The following is a 24,628-nucleotide window of genomic DNA, read 5'->3' as shown; positions in this document are numbered from 1 at the left end:
TGAAAACTGCTAAAAGTTGGAGTAGGATGAGGTTCAAGGAACATCCACTGGGTCCAGCAATATGTAGGCTGTTGACAACATGGATTAGCAGTTTTCATTGGCGTGGTGGGGGTGGAAGTCAGATTCGAGTAGATTGAATAGGAAATCAGAGTTAACCTGTAGACATCTCTCTCAAGAAGGTTTGCTGTGAAGGGATCAGAGAATTAGTATTACAGATGGAAAGGGATAGCATAAGAATCTTTGTTTTTTTCTAAATGTTAGGATGGAGGATGTTTGTACGTATTGGGGATAATCAAGAATTTGATGATGAACAAGAGGAAGGGAATAACTGAAGAAATGAAACCCCTAAGAAGAGGGGAAGGAATTTAAATCATAAGTAGAGGAATGGCTTTTGACAGGAGAGGAAGAAAGAAAGGAGAGATGGGTCCAAATGCCAAAAGATTTGTAGATTTGATGGTAGGACTATACTGGAGTCGCATCAGGGTAGGCAGGTGTGGGGATGGTTTTAGAAGATTGAAGAAAAGGGATAAGACAGAAAATAGTCGTCATGGGAAAATAAGCATACTCTCAGTTTCTCTCTCTCTCGCTCTCAGGTCATCTGTTCTCATTTTGATTTTCTGCAAGTCACTTCATTCGTTTCTTTCAGAAGGCAGGTTTCCTCCACTTTTCTGTTTCTGTGACAGAAGATGGCCACCCCATACACAGGTTTCTGTGATCACCCAGTTCATGCCCTTAATAGAATAACATTGTATTTCTTAATTCCAAATTCCCAGGGGAGAAAACCTGATTGGTGCAGCTTTGGTCAGTTATCGAACTCAGGTCAAACCAACCATGGTCAGAAGAACAAGGTCAAATTGTACAAACATAGCTGTCAGGCCCAAACCCTCTGTGTGTTGGCGGAGGATTAGATCTTAGAGAAGGGGACGTGAGCTCCCAGATATCCCACAGACATCTACCAAACATCCTCTGAGACACCAAATTCTTTAATTAAGAAGTTCTTCCCTTCTGCCTTCTTTCCTAGTTTTGTTTTCTTTGGATTGTTTATGTGCTTACTTTTCCTCCTCCACTAATGTATAATTTCTCAAAATTTTCGCCTTGATCCTCTTTTTCTTTATTTCTATATTTTTCTCCCTCGCCAACTTCATTTGTGCCCATGGCTTCAACTATCATATGTACATGGATAACCCCCCAAGCCATACCTATGCTCTTCTCAACTATCATTTAAAAACTGCTCTTAAAAACTCCAAACGAGTTTTTTTCTCTTTTTTCCCCTTGTATCAAAATCAGATGATGAATGTTAACTCAACTAGTTACGGTAAACATTTCATAATATAGGTAAGTCAAGTCTTTACGCTGTACACCTTCAACTTATACAGTGCTATATGTCAATTATATCTCAATAAAACAAAGGAAAAAACTGTCTCCACTTGAATATCCTCTGGTTCTCTTATTTATAGATGAGCTCATTATCTTCTCCCAAACCTGCTCCTTCTCTTGGCTCCCTATTCCTGTTAAAGCCACCACTATCCTCTTAGGCATCCAAGCCTGAAGCTTCAGAGCTGTCTGACGTCCTACTTTCAAGGTCCATCAGCTAAGAAGGAGTATCACCTGCATCTTTTCCTCCCCTCCATGTCCCCTATCATTCTCCTAACTCTCATTACCTAAACTCCATGGACTATTCTCAAAGTCTACTAAATCATCTTCCAGTTTACAGTCTCCATCCAGGTTGTAAACTATTCTTGCATGAATATTCAAAAAGCCCAGCTCCATTCATGTTCTCCCCACCCGCTCAAGAATCTTCAACAGCTCCTCCCTGCATACTCGATAAAGGGCAAGCCTTGCCTGGCAACCTCCATGACATGTCATCAACAGACCAAGACTTATCTTCCATTTACCATCAGTCGAGGCACACTGCTCGATCATCTCCTAACACAGCCTGTGTATCCCTAGTGACAAGATTTCCTCATACTCTTCTTCCCTGAAGCCTTTCCTCAAAAGTGATCTTTCCCTCCCATTGCTTCCATTGGCTTTATTTGCATCTCTCTTATGGAAGACCTGTGTTTAGACATGGTTTCTACCTTTATCTGTAGAAATTACCTTTTTACCTCTGAGAGACTACAATTTACCAAAGTATGAAAACAAGGATCTCTTACAGAGTATACAAGAGCGTCGCACTTTGAAGGCATTTAATAAGTGACTTGATGAGGAGTTACTAAGGCCTGATGCTAGTATTATTGCTATTAAATGCTCATGTAGGCCTATTAAATATATTAATATGAACCTTTTCAATAGGATGCTTGGTAGGACACTGGAAACCTTCTCAATAGGATGCTTGGTAGGACACTGTGCTATAAAAAGTTTAAAATAATTTTAATAACTTCTCTAGTCAAGCGCTGCTGATGAGTTGATTGCACCTTAACAGCAGTCACTCAACACACTTATATGGTAAAAAGTAAAATTCAGTCACAGAGGAGGAAATTAATCGACACATTTTAATCACTCCAAACTCTCACTTAAAAAAAATAGTATTATGATAATCAAGCACAGTCTCTTCATAGGACCACTACTGCTCTCATGTACTGTTGACACCATGTTTGAAACTAAAACAAATGAAATGTCACAGCAAAGAGAGAATATTTGCAGGTTTCTGGCCCCCAAATCTTGATTTAGCCTCGGAATGTGTTGGCTTTGTTCAATACAGTCTTTTAGTTAAATGATAAAACTCTACTTATGCATCAGCCTAGGGGATGTGCCCCTGGCATCATAGTTGGCGATAGGAACTGCTGTGGAGATGAAAGCTGAACAATTGGTGGTCCTCATCACTATTTTCTATCCAGGCAGGAATAATTGCATGCATACTCTTTTGATATTTATCACTTAAAAAACAAGATACCCCCTCTTTCTCTTGCCTCTTCTGAACTTCTTTTAAAAACAAAGCATAGGGACTTCCCTGGCGGCGCAGTGGATAAGAATCTGCCTGTCCATGCAGGGGACACGGGTTCAATTCCTGGTCCGGGAAGATCCCACGTGCCGCGGAGCAACTAAGCCCGTGCAACACAACTACTGAGCCTGTGCTCTAGAGCCTGTGTGCCACAACTACTGAGCCCACGCGCCGCAACTACTGAAGCCCACACGCCTAGAGCCTGTGCTCCTCAACAAGAGGAGCCACCACAAGGAGGAGCCCGTGCACCGCAATGAGGAATAGCCCCTGCTCGCCACAGCTAGAGAAAGCCTGTGCACAGCAACGAAGACCCATCCCAGCCAAAAATAAATAAAGTTAAATCTTTAAAAAAAAAAAAAAAAAGCATAGGGAAAAGCTCCTTGACATTAGTCTTATCAAGGATTTTATGGTTCTGACACCCAAAGCATCACAACAAAAGCAAAAATCAACAAGTGAAACTACATCAAACTAAAAAGCCTTCTGCACAGCAAAAGAAACAATCAACAAAAACGAAAAGACCACCCACAGAATGGGAGAAATATTTGCAAACAACATATTTGATAAGGGGTTCATATCCAAAATATATAAGCAACTCATGCAATAGCAAAAAACCAAAACAATCCCATTAAAAATGGGCAAAGGATCTGAGTAGACATTTTTTCCAAAGAAGATATTCAAACGGTCAACAGGTATATGAAAAGGTGCTCAACATCACTAATCATCAGAGAAATACAAATTAAAACCGAAATGAGATACCACCTCACACTTGTTAGAATGGCTATTATCAACAAGTTAAGCAATAATAAGTACTGGTGAGGATATAGAGACATGGGAACCCTTGTACACTGTTGACGGGATTGTAAACTCGTGCAGCCACTATGTAGAACATTATGGAGGTTCCTCAAAAACTTAAAAATAGAACTACCATATGATCCAGCAATCCCACTTCTGGGTATATATCTGAAGGAAAGGAAATCAATATCTCAAAGAGATATGTGCATTCCCATGTTCATTGCAGCACTATTTACAACAGCCAAGATATGAAAATAACCCAAGTGTCCACTGATGGATGAATGGAAAAAAATTGTGGTATATATACACAATGGAATATTATTCAGCCATAAAAAGAAGGAAATCCTGCCATTTGTGATGACATGGATGAACCTTGAGGGCATTATGATACGTGAAGTAAGTCAGATGGAGAAAGACAAATACTATATGATCTCACTTACATGTGGAATCGAAAAAAATCCAAACTCATATGAACAGAGAATAGGAGCAGGGGCTGGGGAGTGGGAGAAATGGGTGAGGGTGGTCAATGGTACGAACTTCAAGTTATAAGATGAATAAGTTCAGGGACGTAATGTACAGCATGGTGACTATTGTTAACGACAGTATATTGTATATTTAAAAGCTACTAAGAGAATAGAATTTAAAAGTTCTCATCATAAAAATGGTTTATAACTATGTGAGGTGATGGATGTGTTAAGTAACCTTATCGTGTTAATCATTTTGCACTAAATACCCATATCAAATCATTACATTACACGCCTTCAACTTACACAATCTTTTATGTCGATTACATCTCAATAAAGCTGGGGGGGAAAGAAACAAAGTAAAATATTTATTATTTACATGAAATGTTCCTTTCTACTTAATTAAATATATATATTTTTCAGTTTCCTTACACAGGCCTCTTGAGAATTGCTCCTAACACAGAGAGAGAACTAACTACATAACAGCAGATGTCACTCTGTAAGGGATCCTCCTCAACTGTCCTTCTCTGTCAGTTTCAGTTGGTTATTTTTTTTTTCCTGCAAATTTCAACTGCCTTTTCTCCATTACCAATTTCAGTTTCCATTTTCAACATCTGATGAGCCTCCAAGAGCCACTAGGACTAGTATTTTTTTTTAAACATCTTTATTGGAGTCTAATTGCTTTACAATGGTGTTAGTTTCTGCTTTATAACAAAGTGAATCAGTTATACAGATACATATGTTCCCATATCTCCTCCCTCTCGCGTCACCCTCCCTCCCGCCCTCCTTATCCCACCCCTCTTAGGACTAGTATTTTTCACTTTGCCTGTATAAGGATCATAATACAAGATATGCTTCCCTTTTGAATGCTGGCCCCAGTGCGAATATCTGTTTAGTTTAAAAAGCCACATGGAACATTTTTCTACTCTGTGGCTATGTCTTTGCAACAGCGATATACTTCTTATTATCCTTTTTTTTTTTTTTTTTTTCTGATGAAAGGCACAGTTTAGTTCATGGGACAAGCACTGGTTAAAATTTGCTACTCTTTTCAACAACATTGAGCAAATATTGTCTACCAGGTACCAAGCACTATTGTGGAGAGTCAGCAGTAATAAAACAGATAAAAAGTCTTGCCTTCATGGCTCTTACATTCTACACGGACAGAACAAAAAATAATTAAAATATACAATAGGTAGGTGGTGATGTGTGCTCTGGGGGAAAAAAAAGGAAGAGAGTAGGGAACATCTAGGGGGTGCTTGCAATTTTAAAAAAGAGTTTTCAGAAAAGCTTTCATTGTGAAGGTGATGACATCTGAGTGAAGACCTGGAGGAAATGAGGGAGCAAGCCATGTGGGTAACTGGGGTAGGAACTGCTCAGGCAGAGGAAACACCTAGTGCAAAGGTGCACGTAGCCTGTCACAAGCAGTAAGGAGTTTTACTGTAAGCATCTGCCAGGGACAAAAATTCAGGCAAGGCTCTTTTTGTTGCTGCTCTAAAGAATCCACCTACAAGAGAGTTTAATGAGCTGAAGATGAACATCAGTGCAGATCTGTTTAGTGTTCTCTCTCAGCCGTGACCTCATTTCTGATACTGACAGCCTGGACTGCCTCTTAGATTTGGTTGGGGCTTGGATGCATCCCCTGGCAAACCTGGATGAAACTAGAAGAGGCAGGTTTTGGTAGCTCTGTAGGCCCGTTAGTTATCTCATTCTCTCTTCACATGGGGCTACATATTAATCAGAGGTAGCCAATGATTCCAAGTTTTAATGCAACCTAAAGTATAGTCCATTACCATACATGAACCAAGAAGTAAGTGTAATCGTTCTACTTCAGATTAGCTAACGGTGGAATCTTGTTCCACAAACAGCCAAGACACGGGTTACTGAGAACAAAGGTATTTCCCATGCCACCAAATTGCGCTTTCAGTGTTGTCTTCTTCTAGGTAGGTCAACATAGTAAAGAGGTCATTACCAACATTAACATATATAGAATTTCCAGGGATTATGTTACACTTGTATTCAACAAATAGAGATAATCTGCACGGGACCTAGCCATCCCATAGCTAGCACAGTCGGGTATGCTCTTCTCGCCCAGCAATCCACACTTCCTTCTAAGGGGGGTCCCAATTTACTGAGGGGTATGTTTTCCTAAAGCTTCTTTTCATACCCTTGGAGCCCACTCCCAAACTCACTAAGAATAAAATACTGTTAAGAACTCAACAAATGGACATTGGAAAGCCGATACTGGGTTTAGTTGATTTTAGCCCACCTTTGATTTGTTTGGAGACTGAATTCCTTACACATAAAGATCAGTATTTATTTCATGAGAACAAAGGTTTAAGAGGCAACCAAGATATATTTAGTAAAGAGAAGGTGATTGAACCTCCAAATAGGTCATGGTGACTTATGAGCAACTGAAAATAGTATTTTAAGATCATACTAGTTCTCTGTGTGCGTCATTTAGATTTGTTTTGGTTGTCTGATTTAAGTTGGCGTTGGCAGTTTTGAACAAACACAGAAAGACTTTAACACATGGCTAGGTAGGTTGTTTTAGATCCAAATCAGGTATTGATCATTAGGACTGTGGCTTGGTATAAATTTAGAATTACTGTAATCTAAAGTGTTGGGGTCGTTACATACTTTTATTTAGGAGTGGCCAGAGATAACATTTCTATTATGAAACCATGCTCTAATCAAATCGACAACTTGGCAATTTACCAGCATTTTTAAACACTTCACATATTTTAATCCGTCAATTTTTGTTCTTGATATTCTGAAAAACTCATCAGAAAGAAGCCATTTATCATTCTTTTTCCCCATGAAGGAAGGCAATTTCCTAATGAATGAGGAAATCTTTCATTTCAGATGGAAAAAATAACACAATAGGTCAATTATACTAAATTTAAAAGAGTAAAGTTTTTACTGCATTTATATTTAATATATGTTATTCTGGAAAGCAAATACATGTGAACACAATGGGGATAATAGTAGTATCGTACCTTGTGGATTATAGGAGGATTGAAGGAATTAACACATAAAACATTCTTACAACAGTGGCTGACACATGAAATGCTCAGTAAATGTTAGCTGTTATTCTACTATGTGATAAAGTGAGGAACTGTCACTAGTATTCATGGGTGCAATTCTTGCATTTTACAGAAAAAGTGGTTTCATCCACTTTTTACAGAACCTAGTATGCTTTCTGTTCTGAGGGCACAATGAAGCTGAGAGGGATGGCTCCTCTAAGTGAAACTGACCCCTGCATTTAGTGCCTGAAATCAGAGGAAGCTTGTCAGTGTGGGCAGACACCAAGAGTAGACCAATCTGATCTCCCACTTCTTTTTTCTCTCATGGAAACGAATGGAGGGTATCTGATGTGGACCCTTCAATCAATTGTTCCTGCTTAATGTTTCAAACCTTGGTTTACTGTGGGGTAAACTTCGGCTCCTGACAGTCATCCAAAATCTTAGTTTCTCTTCAGTTCCACTGCAGAATAAAAACTAAATTTACCCCCGTGGATTGTTACATCAAGTCTGGTATTATTTCTCCCAAGAGGCCATCTGCTTCTGGGAAAAGACAACAGGGCGTGCCCTCCATTACGCCTCCATTTAACTGACGGTGCAATGATGTACAATTCCTTGTTGACCCCTGCAATTCAGAGTTATTGTCTTGGAACAGAAGATTTGATGATCTCTTTTCACTCCATAGGATAACTGTAAAAGTATCCACCCAGTGTTCAATCCAACCCCCAGACATTGCTTCTGATGGCCTTACATTCTTTTAATTAGTCTACTCAACACAGAAACTCAGATTCCTAAAATTAGTGGGGAAGGGATGGATTCTTCTCAAACATCCCACCACCAGAACAGGTGTACTTGGAAAGTCAAGTTTGCCTGACGTATCCTCTGTCTCAAGTGGTACAAACGGCCCTGGAGGGTGGAGCCCTCACAGCCTGCTTCCCTGGGCGTGCGCGTCTGTGGGTGTTGGGGTACGCGCAGGACACACACGGACCCACTGTCCCAGGGCAGCCCAATCACGGTCCCCCTCTCACCTCAAAGCCTGTCAACTCTCACGCCCCTCCTTGAACGCACAGCCCCTTTCTCCGCCTTCGCTCCTTCGTATCCCGCCTCCAAAGTAGGACGCCCACTTTCGTTGGCAGATGCTCCTCTCACTCCTACCCGGAAACCAATCACTCGCGTTCTGGTGGAGAGTGACGGAGACAATGGGAATTCTCGTTGCGTCATCTGCCCGCCCCGAGCGCCGGGAGGCGGTGCAGGGGGCGGGGTACGGGTTGCGGGGTTAGGTGCCTTATGGAGTGAGGAGCGGGCAGAGGAGGCGGTGGCTCGGCTCCGCGTTCAGCCAGGCACCTCGAGGCCCTTTCCCCCTACCAGGTCCCCAGAAGCAGGGATCCCGGCCCTCCCTGCAGCTGCCGGGCTCTCCTGCGCGTGCAGCCCCGCGAGTCTGCGTGATGCCGGCGGCTGCCCCTTTCCCGTGTCATCGCGAGGCCCGGGGCGGCGGCGGCGGCGGCGGCTCCCGGCTCCTCGAGGCCCCGGCCGTAACCGCCACCCCGAGCCCGGTCGGGTGGTTGGGGCCGTTGGACGTTAGTTTTCGCAGCCTTCCCCTCCCCCCCTCGCTGAGGCGGCGGGGGTGCGCGTTGCGCAGGGGGAGCCGAGAGACTCCTCCCCCTCCACGATCCCCCCGCCCCTCCCCCTTACACGCTCGCACGCACTAGCGCGCCGGCTCCCACACGCTCGCGCGCCTCGCGCTCCGCGCCTCGGTGTTGGCCGGCATCGTCCAGGGCCCGCGGAGCCACCATGTGCACTGCCTCCTCCTCTTCCAGTTCCTCTCAGACTCCTCATCCCCCGCCGCAGAGGATGCGGCGCAGCGCCGCGGGTTCCCCGCCCGCCACTGCTGCCGCCGGGAGCGGGAACGGTGCGGGCGGCGGTGGCAGCGGCGGCCGCAGTGGCAGAGGCGGCGGCGGCGGCGGCGGCGTGAACTGCGCCCCGGTTGCGGGAGCCGGCCGGCTGCTGCAGCCCATCCGCGCCACGGTGCCCTACCAGCTCCTGCGGGGCAGCCAACACAGTCCCACGCGCCCGCCCGCCGCCGCCGCCTCGCTGGGCACACTCCCGGGGCCCGGCGCGGCTCGCGGCCCCAGTCTGCCCAGCCCGACGCCGCCGCCGACCGCGGCCCCGACCGAGCAGGCGCCGCGGGCCAAGGGCCACCCGAGACGGTCCCCAGAGAGCCACCGGAGGAGCAACTCACCTGAGCGCCGGAGCCCCGGCTCGCCCGTGTGCAGAGGTAGCGAGCCCAACCCTTGCGTCCTCCCGGGCTGCGTCTCCCCGACGGTGCCCTCCGTGGAAACTTCAGCCTCTCCGGGCTTCTCTTTGCTAGTGCATTATCGAAGGTATGAAAGTGGCTTTGGGAACCTCACCCCCCTGCGGTCGCTGCGGGGCTTGGATGAGCGAACTGCGGAGCAACTTTTATTTGACCCTCCTGCCGCCCCTCAGCTTTTATCTTCCATCACTCGCCTGGATCGAAAGGTTTTTCAGTTTAAGAGCTGATTAGCTCACTCATGTGTTTGCTGTTTGTAGTGGGGGAAGGAGGAGCTGGGCGAAACACTTAAAAACAACACGCACACAAACTCTCCGGCAACAGGTAAGGTGGTGGTTGTAATCTCTACAGACTCTTTGTGCTTTCCTACAAAGTTCCTATAAAGTGTCTGTGCCTACCGGGATAATTTTTGTTTTCTTTTTTGGGGGTGGGGAGGTGGAGGCACCAGTTATGATGTAAGGATATCCTGTTGGGTGTGTAGAGGGGACAGTTTTGGATGTGCAATTGAAGTGTATAGTGTTTGGTTGGGCTTTTTTTGGGGGGGGGCTCCCTCTTTTCTCTACTTTATATAGTCATATGCATCAGGGCGGTACTGCACTGGAAACAGTTTATGCCCAACTCAAGACTTTCATGGTAAATTTCTAAGGACCTATTTGTGGAGTGTGCTCCCTTTTTCCCTTCTATTTTTAAGTACACTTAACAGTTCAGTTGAGCTGTTAAAGGATCTCAAGTTTCGTTTTTCTTAGGTGTCAAAGGTAATGGTGAGCTGGTGGATGCTGTCGGCTTCCCTTAATGTTTTGTGTTTTGGTGTGGTTTGGTTTATGTTTAGGGACACGGTGAATAATCTAGTTTAGTCCTGGGGGAGAAAAGGAAGTTTAGCCAAAACAGGGATGTAAAGCTCCTAAGGGAGGGAGGAGTAGCTCATGTTATTAGATGCCACGCTAGGGCTACAGATGCTGCTGCTGCGTTGTGCAGAGAACCGATCATACCGAGGGGGAAAATCTCTGCTTGGAAGGGAATCACTGTGGAGCCTGTGCAATGTTTATGTGGTATGTGTAATTTTATTAATGGAGTTTTCTTGATGAAGGTCTTAGACTTGGAGAACGTGACTGTGTTAAGATAGATTGCAGTTTTGGTGTTTTGTTTTAATATTTCTGACGTGTAATTAGCATGTTGCTAAGGCCCTTGTTTTTAGACCACTTGGTGGTGAGGCAGGGTAGGATGTAGTGCAGTGGTATGTGTCCAGGAGCACCGAGAAATGCATCCTGTAATCATAATGCACCGGAAGGCATTTGCTCCCCCACTCCTCCCCCAGGTCCAGCCCGCTGCAGAAACTGACATCCTCCAGCAAATCCTGAATGAATGAATGAAAACAACGTGATCGCCCTAATAATGACCACAACTGAACACACATCTTTGGCTGTATTTTATAGAAAAGGCCACCGTTTTCTAACAGATTAATGCCATATGCAACTCCTTTGCACATTTTCTAGAACTGTATGAAATGAGAGGTAACAGAATGAAAAGAAGGCAGCAGTTACATAAATTTTTGAGTGATTTAGTTTCAACAGTACATAGATTGAGTTTTGGGATTTTCTTTTAGGGACTAATGTAAGAGCCATAATATAAGCACTGCAGAAAGACTGTGTTCAGAAGGTTTGCGGGCATAGTGAGTAGTTTCAGCAATTGCTGCAACAATATATTGCTCATCTAGTACCTCCTCCCCTTTGTTGATAAACACATCTTACAACAGATTGTAGTACAACTTGTTTTTCTGCATCCTTCAGAAGTCTTAATTGCTTAGGAATTACAAGGTCCATCATCAAGTAGTTTTAATGAAATTTGTGACCAGGCTTAAACTGTCCTCTTTGTTGTAGTATGTCACATCTGAGTTGAATGCAATTTTAACGCAATCATGAGGAAAACACTTCTCTGAATCTGGTTGTTCAGGAGACAGATTTGCATCAGAGAACTTGTATTGGGAATAGAAGAGGCCTTTCTGCTGTTTTTAACACCAGGTGGTTTTGTCAGTTTCTTCCATTGAAATGATTTTGAATGTAGGCTCTTCTGCCCCCGGTTCCCTGATGATATTACCTTTCTGTTACTTCTCCACATCCCACCTTGCTCCTCTCTACCTAAGTTAAAACGATACAACTAATCTATTCTTTTTACTTATCTATTTAAAATTCATGCTATGAACAGTTGAACAATTTTTCAAACAATTATCTACTCAGTTTCTTTTGAATTCTGCAAGGTTCTGACTTCAGTGGATTGTAGCCTCCACAGGTCAAGGCTCCTGCCGCTGCTGCTGCTGCAGACACTGACGTCACTATACTGCATGAATGAAAAACAACAACGTGCTCCATTTCTGGCTCTCCACCTCCTTCCCTTTCTGCACACTCCGTGTGTGTGTGTGTTTAAGATGGTATTACGCTGCATTTGAAACTACATTTAAAACTGTTAAATTAGGTAGGTGGTGGCTCAGGGATATGTGTTTAGTATAGAAGCATATTGCTTACAAAAAGCTTCAAGTGCTATGAGCATTTGGACTAGAGGTGACATAACAGCATTCGGTATTTTTTTTATCTGGACTGGTGGTTATGGAAGAGAATACAGAAGATGTAAACAATTTTCTTTGTAGTTGCTTTACCAAAAACAAGTTATGAGACAGTGTAATTTCTGAACATGTTAGATCATTATTATCTCCCTCTGAAACATTCTTAATATGCACATTTATAGGGTGAAGTCTAGAATAATAAAGAAATGATACTCAGATTGTTTCACAAGGCTGAGGAAAAGCTGAATTATGTAAATAGGCACAATTTTAATATGATATTTATAAAATCTAGCAAGAAGATGGTAATTTTCTTTATTTTTGTAGCACAGTTTTAGATAATTTCAATGGGTATCATAATAGAAGATACATAAATCTCCAAACACCTTGCTCTGTATAGAGAACATGGAGTTTTAAAAATTGAAATTATCTTGTTTATGCATATGATCATATTTTTGTTTGCATTTTTAAAATTTTCTTTTCTATTTTTAAAACTTCAGAGTTTCTTATTTATATTCATTTCTTCTGCCTTTAGCAAAATGTCACCCTCCCCCTTGTTCAGTTCTGAAGGTTCCTGAAGTGGTGAATGAAAAGCTACTGAATGCATCCTCAGGCTCCCTGTGATGTGTTTTTAATAGATGTAAAATCATGAAGTATTATGCAAATAGTTATTGTTTTGTAATGGTAATACATAAGTCTACCTTTGAGATAAATAGAACAACCCAAATGAGAATATAGCAGGATGTTGTGTTAAAATGAATGATCTTTAAGCTAAAATCATGAGTAACAATGAAAATATAATAAAGTTGCTTCGTTCTGAAAACTTCATAAAGCAAAACCTATGAATTCAAAAACAGAACAAATACAATTTTATTGTGCTAGACAGTAAATAGCAATTGCAGGTGCTTTTGTGTTTGTTTGTAAGGATTGAGCATGGAGATGAATTATAAATTCTGAAAGATATAAAAACCGTTGCGTTAGAGCACTCGATGTAGAATACCGCTTATTTTTAAGTGTACCAAACCTAATAACAAAAACATGGAAGAGCTTGTAATTTATATAGTTCCTGCTATGGAAAATAGCATGTGTTGATTCCTGATTTAACATGCCTAGTATCACTAACTCTAGAGTGAAATTTGATAAGAATTTTTCATGAGTACCTTGAGAGCCTTATTGTTTTATACATTAAGAAGTTATGATTATATTTTAAAAGAAAATACAAAGCCAGCTAGCATATAATGCTGAATGACTGCCTGCAGTGTGTGTGCATGTATGTGTGTGTGTGTGTGTGTCTGTGTTTTGATCAAATAATTTGCTTGCAGTTTTTTATTTTTCATTAAATTTTCCCTCAAGTCCTTTTTACTGCTATGCTCAGTTTGTGGACTTCCAACATTTTAAATTACTTTTTTTCTCTCTTTTTAAAGATACTCAGACATTCTCTTATAGAGTTATTGCTCAGGCGATATTGTTGAAAATTAAGGTCCTCCTCTTGTCCCCCCCCCTTTTAAAAATAGTTTTCCTTGAGTGCTTAGAGTTAACTTGTTTCAAAGCTTTCTTATACTAGACTGAAAACAGTTAAAGCTTTGACTGTTTTTCCTAAAGAGATAGGTTTCAGATACTGATTTTTGGGAAAGGTTTTCAGCCTTTGAGAACTACACTAAGTATCAGCAGCGTTCATTAACTAAATGTTCCCATTAATTATGGTACGTAAAATTTCTCCATCAGTGGGTCAATAGCAAACCAGATAAGTGAATTTATAGAAGTTTTTTTTCTTAAACTGTTTTATGTTCAAAGATTATATTCCTTTCAAATAACTATTATTCTAAGCATATTGAATATTGTATACCTAGGGTGTAGAAAAGCACCTTCGTCAGTTTAACTGTATGTAAATTCGTGTATATATATTGAGCTGAAAATTCTTTCATTATTTACAGTACTTTTTACAGAAGGACATTTCATTCACTGCAATGTATGTTGCTTCAAGGATTTAATGCAAATTAGGATTTATACATTGGGGAAGTGTTGAAGGGTAATGGTATCCTTGTGATTTTTATTTGTGATAATGTGGACTAAATGTGAATAAGAAAACAAAGGAGTAATTGGGCTCCATGGCAATGAATAACAATGGAAATAAAGGGCAGTGTTCAACAAATGGCGAGTAGGAGAGGATTTTTCTTAAATCTGAAATTTAAAACATTGCTAAAAGCCTGTTTTATCAAAGCTTCCACATATAGCTAATAATCTGCCAAGAAGTATATACTAATGACTTTGTTATTCTTTATTTTAGTTTAGTCTTTTCTCCAGAGTTTAAATCCCCAGACACCACCACGATAGGCTTTTTCACAGCACCTGTCCTGGGTCTGTGCCTGGCACTGTTGTTTTTTGTCTTCAATATATAATTTTGTTCTCTCATTAAATGTCAAAGAAACCAAATCACTGATGCTGTTTCTGTCCTATATTCTATTTATTTTAACAAGAGGTTGAGCTTCTCTGATGCTGGTCTCTAACTGGGTTTGCCAACAGTCAGTGGAGGAAAGAGAGAACACTGCTCACCTATTGATGTGAAAAACCTGAGTGAGAAGCTGATGGAAGAGCCAGGAGCCAATCTCTTTCCCTTTCTGCCTCTCATCTGAACCCTAGAACTGACCATGACTCCATGGATCATCCAGTTGATTCTAGAAGGATAATACTTGTGCTTGTTCTGCAAAACAAATTATGATGGATTTATAGAAATTCTAAAGAAAACAGGATTATACTGAATTATGAACAAATTGTGGAAAAATACTTTCCTAGTATTCCATTTTTGTAGGAACAAACATGGCAGATCCCTTTAAGCAGTGTTGTTTACCTCAGGTGAATGTTATTGTGGCAGCTTGCAGGACGAGGCAAGTTCATGAATACCTGAATAACCTCCCCAATATTACGTTGTATCTCTAATTGTTGTAGGTACAAAGGAAGAAAACATCTGAGTGCTTTGCTATATATAAGGCAATATATACTTTCATTCATCAAGAAAGTGGATTTCAAATCATATCTTCCGATTCCAGATACAGCGTTCATTCCACAGGATTATCCTATTTCTCCTAATTAAAAAGAGACTGATATTGGTCATCAGCTGTGATTTCTGAGCTCTAAGAATTACTGAAGAATAGGTTTTCTATTGGTTCCACAACACTATTACACTGTGCTGGGGTATGCTTTGACATTTTCAGAATGTCTAAAAATGTGTCAGAGAGAGAGAGGGAGAGAGACAGAGAGGAGGGTATGAGCAACAGTGTGTGTGAGAGAAATCCTGGTTCCTGAGGGGTCAAGGATATGGACTTGGTTGTATGTGGCCCTGTGTACTTCCAGAATCTGTGCTGTTCTTGAATCGTATTATAGTGAGGAGTATGTTTCTCCATGATTATTAAAAGTTAGTTATACATGGTGGTAAACTGGTAAATGCTTCAGGAATGACTAAGCAGAGATTCTGGTCTCAAGTGATTGGCCTGGCAACTGGTACTAGGTTAATTTAGCCCCACCAAGAGCTAATAGTTATCACTGCAATTTGTGGGTTTGAACTTTGTATATTTGTAACTTAATGCAATGCAACTATGGTGCACCTTAATAATGGCTCACCAAAAATAAGGATGAGTTAAAGAAACTAGTGAGATCCATTATTGTGTGGGAAGTTTGACATCCAAAATTGTCTTCCAAGTTATTAGAATTCAGAAATCCATCAAACTTTTGGATGTTGCATAACAAGAAGGCAAAAACTGCTAAAACTTGCTGCTTGGTGTCTAAAGATAAAATACCTATCAACTACTGACAGTAATATCCCCTTATTTAGCCAGTATGGCCACAGGGTGAACTTCCATTAGTAGTCCCTATAGCTAATTGTAACTTTTATATTACTAAAAGATCAATTATTTAGGTAAACATTTTCTAACATTATTATACAGTTGTTTTCTTGAGCAGAACAAACAAGATATGAGTGAACTCTTTGTGGCTTAATTAGCTTTGTTAATACCGATGATATACCTAATAAAATGATTGCTGTTGATACTCTTGAATATAGGATTGAATGAGCACTGACTGACAACTAGAGTTGCCCTGTAACTGATTCTATACATTTGCTTTGGGGATTGTCTTATTTCTGGTAAAGGTGGAATGAAGCAGTGAGTGGCTACATTTATTCCTTAATGGAATAACCTGGCTTTTTTCTCTAGAATTAATTATCAAGTTAAAGACCGAAGAAATGATTTTCCAAATGGTTCCATAAAAGAGGCTTAGAAACAGAAAGGTATACTGAAAAATATTAGATTTGGAGTCAAGAGACTTGGGTTCTATTTGCACTTCTAACATTTGACTTATAGTAAGTTCTTAACTCTTTGCATCCTATTTTCTCTATCTTTAAAATGATATAGGTGGGCTTTTTAAGAGTTTGGTTGGGTAGGGGAAAGATTCCGCTGTGGAAAGGAAAAGTAAGTTTATTAAAGGAAAAGTAAGTTTATTATTTACTGAGGTATAACTGACAAATAAAAGTTCTGTATATTTTAAGGTATACAGTGTGATGATTCGGTACACATTTACAATGTGAGATGATTACCACAATCAAGATAATTAACATATCCATCACCTCACATAGATGCCTTTTTTTTTTTTTTGATGTGTGATGAGAACACTTAAGATGTATTCTTAGCAAATTCCAAGTATACAATACAGTATTATCGACTGTAGTCACCATCTGTACATTAGATTCCCAGAACTTACTCCTAACTGAAAGTTTGTACCCTTTGACCTCCCCACTTTTCCCACTTGCCAGTCCCTGGCAACCATCATTCTACTCTCTGCTTCTATGAGTTAGACTTTTTTAGATTATGCACATAAGTGAGATCATATTTGTTTTTGTTTTTCCCTGTGTATTTGTTTTTCTGTCTGGCTTATTTCACTCAGCAAAATGTTCTCCAGGTTCATCTATGTTGTTATGAATGGCAGGATTTCCTTCTTGAAAAGACTGTATAATATTCCATTTTATATGTATACCACATTTTCTTTATCCATTCCTCCGTGAGTGGACACATAGGTTCTCCACATCTTAGCTATCGTGGATAATGCTGCAAAGAACATGGGAGGGCAGATATCTTTTCAAGATACTGATTTTACTTCCTGTGGGTATATACTCAGAAGTGAGATTGCTGGATCATATGATAGGTCTATTTTTAAGTTTTTGAGGAACCTCCATACTGTTTTCCATTCCTACCAATTTATATTCCCACCAATGTTATACAAGGGTTCTCTTTTCTCCACATCCTCACCAACACTTCTTATTTTCTTGTCTTTTTGACAATAGCCATTCTAACAAGTGTGAGGTGGTACCTCATTGTGGTTTTAATTTGCATTTCACTGGTGATTAGTGATGTTGAGCACTTTTTCGTGTACCCTCGTTAGCCATTTATATGTCATCTATGGAAAATGTCTATTGAGATCCTTTGCCTATTTCTTAATAAGGTTATTTGTGTTTTTTGCTATTGAGTTATATGAATTCCATATATATTTTGGACATAGCAAATGTATATATCCAAAATCCATACGCTTATCAGATGTATGGTTTGCAGATATTTTCTCCCATTCCATAACTTGCCTTTTTATTTTGTTGATTGTTTCCTTTACTGTGCAGAAGCTTTTTAGTTGCTTGTTTATTTTTGCTTTTGTTGCTTGTGTTTTTGGTATCATATCCAAAATATCATTGACAAGACTGATGTCAAGGAGCTTTTTCCCTATGTTTTCTTCTAGGAGTTTTATAGTTCCAGGTCTTAAATTTAAGTCTTTAATCCATTTCAAGTTAACTTTGTGCATGATGTAAGGTAAGGGTCCAGTTTCATTCTTTTGCATGTGGATATCCAGTTTTCCCAGCACCATGTATAGAAGAGACTGTCCTTTTCCCATTGTATATTCTTGGCACCCTTGTCAAAGATTAGTTGACCATATATGCGTGGATTTATTTCTGGGTCCTCTGTTCCATTGGTCTATGTGTCTGTTTCTATTGCCAGTACCATATTGTTTCTATAGCATTGTGTAGACTAGATGATTCTTAGTAAAATTAGTTATTTACTGAGCTTTTATGTCAGCAACTAGTCTTCACCGGAACTCAATATAGAACACTTTTATAATTTCTCTTTCTCTCTTGAGAACTTAAGTAATCTGCCCAAGATCAGGTGGCATGCACAGAAGGCCCAAAGGGCCGTGTAACTCTCTACGTCCCGACCTCAGATCAGGTGAAACTTGCTTTTGGAACCCAATTAATTATGGGGCAGGAAAGCATGCACAATGGGTTATCCCATTGCTTATACAGTTAAGTCACAGAAAGGCCAAAATTAGCTTTGGTGGGGTGTGAAGAGAAAGCTAAATGGAACTCAACTCTAGGGTCCATAGAACTTAAAATAGCTGCAGGTATTCCCAGTGATTCAGGCCTCAGATATGTATATAAATATGTCATAGCACTTCAAAACCTTATTATGTCATTAGTAAGCCTTCCCCTTGGTCCTGAAAGTACTTACCACTTTGTTAAGACAGAGTTTAGATTTAATTTTTAAAATTGCCTTTCACATGAAATCGTAAAATCTGGGTAGAATGAGTCTTTTGCATTTTCCTATTTGATAAGGTAAGCTTTACATTTATAATAAAGCATCATAAGGCTCCATTCAACCATAACATTGTGATACATAATTTTACCATTCTTTGATAATTTAGCAGCATTCAAAATAGTATCTTTTTATATTTCACTCTCATGGCAAAGCAGCAAGGTGCAGTATCTTCTCAATTTATGCCTCCTTGGGCTCTTTTCCATTTTCTAGGCTTGCTGATGTGATGTATAATAGAAAAGATACTTCAATCTCCATTTTAACAATTTCTTTCAGGATGTTGTGGCGTTTTTCAGTGTCACTTGTGCTTACTCTAAGCCCTCTTTGATAGTCAGTGTGGACCATGAATCCTTTCATAAGTAACATTAGAAATGGTATTTTTATTGTTATTGTTATGATACTGAAAGTGTTATATAGAGTCTATGTGATGAAGTTTCTCATGACTTTTCTTGTGTAATTACTTTAGTAGTGAAATACATCAGTGTATAAGTTGGATTAATGAAGTAATATTTGTATCTTAGAAGATAACAAAAACTAGTAGAGCTCAGTTGCTCAGTTACCTTAAAGAACTTTGCTATACTTATGTAAACCTGTGAAATGATCTTCCCACGAATGTGGAAAAGGATCATAGTAAAATACAGATTTGTTTATATATTAGCTGGTAGTCTGTAAACAAATTATGATATTTTTGAGTGTTCTGTGACAGTGTCATCTTCTTTCTTCCAAAGTGTTTTGGAGGTACTCTGGTGCATCTCCCTGAAAAGAATCAACTGTCCTTTTCCTGCTTAAAGTCAGGTTATTTCATTTAAGTGTCTACTACTTACTAAACAGGGATTAGCAAACATTGCTAAATGCAGTTTCATTAGCATTGTAAATTAGGGAGTTAGACTGTGCTCAGAAATCAGGTTTTGGAAAAAAGCTACAATATTCTGCAACATTTTGATCCGATAGCTTTAAAAAACTTATTTTAAAATTCTGTTCTTTCTTTGCATATTGAAGTGACCTGTTATTGAAAAACAGCTGGTCAGTTGATTGCATTTGCCCACTCCTTGTCTTTTTGGTTAACACATGGCCAAAGATGAGCGTAGCTTTAATGTAATTTCAGTGATAACTGTTCATTCAAGAAATTTTTGTTTTCAGGTATTGTAGTTGTTGGCAGTATGTTGATGAGTAACACGAATGCATTTTCTCCCCGTTTTACATAATAAATATTTATTGAGTCCCCGCTATGTCTGAGGAGCTCTGTTTAACCCTCCCAGAATACGCATTCTAGGTGCAATTGGGGTGCTCACATTCATTTTTCTCAACAAGGTCAAGTCATTTAAAATCTGCCAAGAATTTGACCCACTATTTTCTCTGAGGTTTGGACTTCATATGGGAATTATTATGTTCTATGCTTATCTTTCAAGATTAGGTTGCACTTCTTGGTATTCTTTTTTGAATACCAAATACTTGTTTATATGTGTTTTTCCCTTATTAGAGGAAGCTTAGGAGAGCATTACCTTGTGGCTTCTATATTATATCTAGGTGTAAGCTATATTGCTGCCTGGACATATTATAATATTCTGGTAAAGTTTGGCCTAACATGGTGGGATTAACATGGAATCAGCTTCTGAAGCTGTTATATTTGGAGAAATTCAAAAAACCATCATGCCACAAATTTGGTGGGCATTTTCAATTAAAAATCTCAATGTTTTTAGATCTGTCATAAAGATTATGATTATACTAAGCAAGCAATGAGAATATAAATTACATATTAATTTGTTCTTTATTTCAATGTAAAAATTTTAAAGTGTAGAGCAGATTTTGGGGTGGTTGTTTGCTTTAGAGAATATCTAATTTACGTGCAAGTAAAATTATTCAATTTAGCAAAGTGTTATTTACACAAACTTTTTAGGAAGTCAGTTACACAAGATTGAGGTTCATCTGAGGTTGTAAAAATATATTACAGAATAGTGTAATTTCTCATTTCTGCATAAAATGTTCTACTGACATTTAGCAGGATTAACTAATATCCTAAGAAGTTGTTATAAATGAACATGAATAGATCTTTTCCATTTCCTTTCTAGTCTGAGTTTTAAAATTCTAAGAAATTTTGTATTCAGTGAACCCCTAAAAGGGAAAGAATTCATATGTACTGATGATTTTATTTCTCACATTTCTCTGTGGAAAGATATGCTTTTAAATTAGATAAATATTCCAAGTTTTTTTCTGGATTATTTTGTCCTTATAAAAAGAAAGTTATTACTTGAGTTATAATTTCCTACCACACTGTTCCTAACCAGCTTAATGGAGGAAATATTTCTTCCTTGATGAAAAACTTTCACCAAACCTTCTACTGTTATCAGTGTCAGGAGGACAAGGCAATAAGTAAGCATAATTAGACTAGAAATATGATTAGTACTGTGGATTATGATTTTATTTATAATTGTATAATCCTACAGTCTGATTTTCACTTAAAGTTTCTGTATATACTTAAGGATGGAGAAATTAATTGGTCACCCATATACACACTACTGTATATAAAATAGATGACTAATAAAGACCTACTGTATAGCACAGGGAACTCTACTCAATACTCTGTAATGGCCTATATGGGAAAAGGATCTAAAAAAGAGTAGATATATGTATATGTATAAAAGATTCACTTTGCTGTACACCTGAAACGAACACAACATTGTAAATAAGCTCTACCCCAATAAAAATTTAAAAGTCAATAAATAAGTATACATTCACAGGAAGTTGCAAAGACAATACAGAGAGCTCCCACGTATCCTTCACCCACTTTTCCGTTAACAGTTATATTTTACAAAATTATAGTATGACATCAAACCAGGATTTTTCTATTGGTGTGTGTGACTGTGTGTGTCATTTTATCACATGTGTAGATCTGTGTAGCCACCAGTATAATCAAGATAGACACCTGTTCTATCACAGATGTCAGGTGCCACTCAGATCTCCCTCGTGCTGCCCGTTGCAGTCACACCACTCCCTCCCCCTACCACCCTGACCCCTGGCAATCACTGATCTGTTCTCCATCTCTATAATTTTGTCATTTTGAGAATGTTAGATAAAAGGAGTCATACAGTATGTGACCTTTTGAGCTTGGCTCTTTTTCACTCAACATAATGCCCTTGAGATCTATCACAGTTGTTCAGAGTATCAATAGTCTGTTACCCTTTATTGCTGAGCAATATTCCACAGTATGGATGTACCACAGTTTCCTTACCCATCACTTATTGGAGGACATTTTGGTTAAGGTTGGGTCTGTTACAAATAAAAATGTTAAAAAAATTTGTGTACAGATTAAAAAAATTAATTGGTCACCTAATTTGATTATACCTAAGGCCTACACAATATCTGTGTGTGTGTGTGTGTGTGTGTGTGTGGTGTGTATGTATGTGTATAAAAGAGAGAATGCTGTAAAGTTTGCATTCCTTTCTCAGCAATCACTGGATAATCACTGGCTCCTGATACTTTTTCCATATAGAGTAGAAATTCATGGTCATCTTTTCATAATGCTATAAGTAATTTTAATATACTAACTGGTAGTGACTTAGGGACTTTACTTATCTCATGTAAGATAAAACGAATGGACAACTAACTAGATGAGAATTCTGAACATCTTCCTTGTGGTTATGGGGAAATTTGCTATTTATAATACAATTATATTTCCTTCGGGAGGCATGTCTTAAATGCTGAACTCTTTGACGTATTTACTTAAGGATTATTTGGTAAAAAGTTGTTGGATGGGTTTGGAGAAAGAAATTAATCAGTTTACATATAAATTCCCTTTTCTGAATCATCTAACATAATTTAGAATGACAGTCCAGTTATCTACAGTTTAATTTTCTTAGTAAGTGTATGATCATTTTCTCTGCTGGAGTTGGCTTTGTGATTTTTGAGCAGAATATTATGTTGGTATTTAGATTCAAAGTTGAAAGAAGTGTTGAAAGCTGTCGTTATTGCATTTCTACTGACTGGAGTGGGTATTCTTCTAGGTGGTAACTGTATATAGCAAATTAAAACAGACATGATGCTTACATCCTGCAAGTCTACATATCCAAATATTTTAAAATATCATTATAATCGTCTTTGGATGTTTTGCTCATGCTCTTTACCTTCTTGCTGATCTTGTTACCATCTGTATAAAAAGTTTTAATTTAAAGTATATTCCACCGATGTTTCACGTAGAATATATCATACTCCCTTAGGTAACATGCTTTGAAAAAGTGGCCTAGTGTATTTTTCTGTGCTACTAACAGAAAATCAATAATTTATTAATAAGACTTTCAGACCCAGAGCATCATTGGGTTGGGTTCTTAACTTCCTTGCAGCATAATTATTAACTTTTCCTCCTCCCTCATTTCTCTCATCCTACTAATCACCATATCTTATCCCATCTCCTTAGAATTATGTCCTGAATCTGCTAGCTTCTTTCCATCCCCTCACGGCTCCGTTATTACTTATTGCTTGATTTGTTAGAACTGCTGCCTCTTAAGTGGTTCCCCTGCCATTAGTCTCCCCTCTCTAATTGACCCATTGCACAGTCTTTCTTTATAAACATAGTCTTTCTTTAAAAAAAAAAAAAATTCTGAAGTTCACAATCCTTTGCTTGACATAAAAGACTCACCTCAGCATCCTCGATGGTGTACCTCAAGTTCTTTGTAAACTGAACTCACTTTGTATTGAAAATGCTATTATCTTTCAATAGCTCCATACTTGTTCCTTGTCAGGCAAGGATTCCGTGTCAGTGGAAGGTAATGTACTGATTACTGTAAATTAGATTAAGTTAGATCATTCTATTTATGGTGACAATTGTAATAATTTAGCAAGACTTACTCTAAAATTTGGCTCAAACCATCTCCAAGGTAATTCAGACAAAGGGAGTTAAGCCCTTCTATAGGAGAGACTTCTAAGGTTTCACCAAACCCTGTTTTGTCTCCCTGTTGGCCCACATCAAGACTCTTTTTCCTACCCCTCCTTACAATTAGATAAGGCTTTGTGATATATAACATTTTCATCTGTGTTCAATAAAAAAGCACTAGTTTGATCCTGGTCATTCATTCTCTTCCCTCATGTGCCAGCTGGAAGCAGAGAATCTAGCAGAGGACTCCAACCAAGGCCCTGGAGGAATGGTGGAGCCATAAGATGAAGGAAGTCTGAATCCCTGAATGATCGTATAGAAGGCCATCTGTCAGCCAGGAAGATACACATTGGGTTTTTATTGTGATAAGCCACGAATTTTAAAAAATGGTAGCTGTTAGCATTAGCAACTTTACTGCACCTAACAGTTTAAAGAAAGGTGGTCTACCAGCTGCTACTACTGGAGCCGCTTTGAAAATTCACCCTGGGAGTCTCACTCTTACCTCGTGTGATCCATCACATAGGCAAGTGTGGTTCATTGTTATCAGTGCTTCTGTCAGTATGCAAGACATACTTCATCAAGTTGGATTGTGTGATCTTGGTGGAATGTATTTAGTTTTATATAATTTGCTATTTCATTAACTGAAGATGCTATAACTACTCTTTGATTAATAATTTAAGAAACTATTTTCAAAAAAATTTGGAGACGTTGTAAGAATTGATAGCCATGTGGAAATAAATCCATTGTCTCCCAGAGTGCCTGGCAGGACACGAAGTTTAGTGGTCTTATTAAGTGGTCTTGTTATTTTATATAAATATGTTACTTTTCTTGGCTATGCACTATATGAAGAGTTATTTATTATATGAACCTGTTTAATGAGCTGTTTGTGAAATACCTAAGCATGGAAATCATAGCCTTTTATGTAAATGTGGAAAATGGGATGATAGAGATCTGAATTCAAGTTATTTTTGTCACTGTCTTGCACTTTATTCGCAATGATTTTAGATGAGCCTCACATACAGAAGATTAAAAAGAAACGTGGAGCCATTCTATTTGAGG

At 39.1% G+C, this 24,628-nt stretch overlaps 1 long non-coding RNA gene across 4 annotated transcripts in view; it reads left to right on the top strand.

The window, feature by feature from the left end:
- The first annotated feature begins 9,607 nt into the window (after nucleotides 1–9,607).
- Nucleotides 9,608–24,628, top strand: part of LOC130707380 (uncharacterized) — a 227,723-nt gene continuing 212,702 nt past the window's right edge. For all 4 annotated transcript variants that reach the window (XR_009007270.1, XR_009007268.1, XR_009007269.1 and 1 more), the window contains exon 1: nucleotides 9,608–9,849. This is a non-coding gene — a long non-coding RNA (uncharacterized LOC130707380). The remainder of the gene's footprint in view (nucleotides 9,850–24,628) is intronic.

The sequence above is a fragment of the Balaenoptera acutorostrata genome, chromosome 2 (assembly GCF_949987535.1).
Source record: "Balaenoptera acutorostrata chromosome 2, mBalAcu1.1, whole genome shotgun sequence".
Lineage (NCBI taxonomy): Eukaryota > Metazoa > Chordata > Mammalia > Artiodactyla > Balaenopteridae > Balaenoptera > Balaenoptera acutorostrata.
The sequence above is the reverse complement of the archived record's forward strand: the minus strand, read 5'-3'. Positions and strand labels throughout refer to the sequence as shown.